The following is a 1,677-nucleotide window of genomic DNA, read 5'->3' on the forward strand; positions in this document are numbered from 1 at the left end:
CCTCCTCACTTCCTTCCTGCCCCTTAGACAGGCAGGGACAAGGTCGTCACAGCTGGGGTGGGGCAGCTGGGGAGGGGGAGCGGGGGCAGGGCAGCAGCCTGCCTCAGAGCACCCCACCGCCCTCTGCCATTCCCAGGAGGGGGTTCCGGGGAGGACAGACCCTAACACCGTCATCAGGCCCTGCTCTGCACCAGGGCCGGGGTTCTGCCGTTTCACACACCTTGCTTACTAGAAGCACACTACCAACTTTGGAAGCCAGGACTGTTACCAAGTCCATTTCCAGATGAGGAAACAGCTGCCCAGAGAGGTCAAGGCACTTGCCCCAAATCACACAGTAGTTAGCACTGGTGGCAGGATTCAAACCCAGATCTCTCTGGCTGCAAAAATAGCTATTGTGTAGGAGGCATTTCCTGCCTCTTCCAGGCATGCTCCTGGATTCACTCCTTTCATCCTCACCTCAATCCTTTGAGGGAAGTACTATTATGATCCCCATTTTACAGATGAAGAAACTGAGGCACAGAGGGGAAATTATTTGTGCAAGGTCACACAGCTAGTCAATGAAGGTACAAGGATGTTAACTGAGGCTGACTGTGCTAGAAGCCTCCCTGGAGCTGGCATTCTCTCCCACTTCCTCACCCTGAGCCACAGGGAGAAGCATGTTCTTCCTAAGCTATGAAGAGGCATGCAGGGCTCCAGACAAGGACGGAAGAATAACCACTAAGCAAACCCATCAACTGTGCGCCAGGCCCTGAGCTAGGCTTCTCTTCTAGCTGGGTCAATAACTCTTTACAGCAATCTGCGAGACCCAAACCTCATTTTCAGGACCTCGAGACTCCCTCCCCATACACACACAAAATCAGGGATTGCTTTTCCCCTTGATCTTGGGAAAAGTTGGAATGAATAAGCACAACTATACGGCAAGCTACCTTGGGATCTCTCTCTACTCCCTCCTCAGATGATAAGTTACCCATATTGCAATAAAGAAAGGGAATAGGAAGTAGATGCAACATTTCTAGAAGAAGCCCTGCTTTGTCCCACAACTGAGCCCCTTAGTAATGCCAAGCTTCTAGTGGAGAGCAGACAGGAACTGCCATGAAGCCCTGCCCTCCCAGGAGATCGTGGAGTTAGGATTGGACACTGCTGCAGCCCATCATGTCTGCCCCAGGAGAGGTTATAAAAAGTCCCTAAGCTCCTCCCACTTGGCAGAAGTTGCACTGTTAGACCCACAAAACTTGGTTGGTGGACTTGATCAAACCATTCTCCTTGTGCCAATGAGACCAAGGGGACTCTGCAACCTTGGGGCTCCTGGGAGGCCTTGCCTATCCCTTCCCAACTTCTTTTTCTTTCTTTTTTTTTTTTTGAGACGGAGTCTCACTCTGTCACCCAGGCTGGAGTGCAGTGGCATGATCTCAGTTCACTGCAAGCTCTGCCTTCCAGGTTCAGCCTCCCAAGTAGCTGGGACTACAGGCGCCCACCAACACACCCAGCTAAGTTTTTGTATTTTTAGTAGAGATGGGGTTTCACTGTGTTAGCCAGGGTGGTCTCGATCTCCTGACCTCATGATCCGCCCACCTCAGCCTCCCAAAGTGCTGGGATTACAGGCCTGAGCCACAGCACCCAGCCCCCAACTTTATTTTCAAGTCTGTTTCTGTTCCTTCATAAGCCTTGCTGAGGCCG

This window comes from Rhinopithecus roxellana, chromosome 12 (genome assembly GCF_007565055.1).
Source record: "Rhinopithecus roxellana isolate Shanxi Qingling chromosome 12, ASM756505v1, whole genome shotgun sequence".
NCBI classification, from domain to species: Eukaryota; Metazoa; Chordata; class Mammalia; order Primates; family Cercopithecidae; genus Rhinopithecus; species Rhinopithecus roxellana.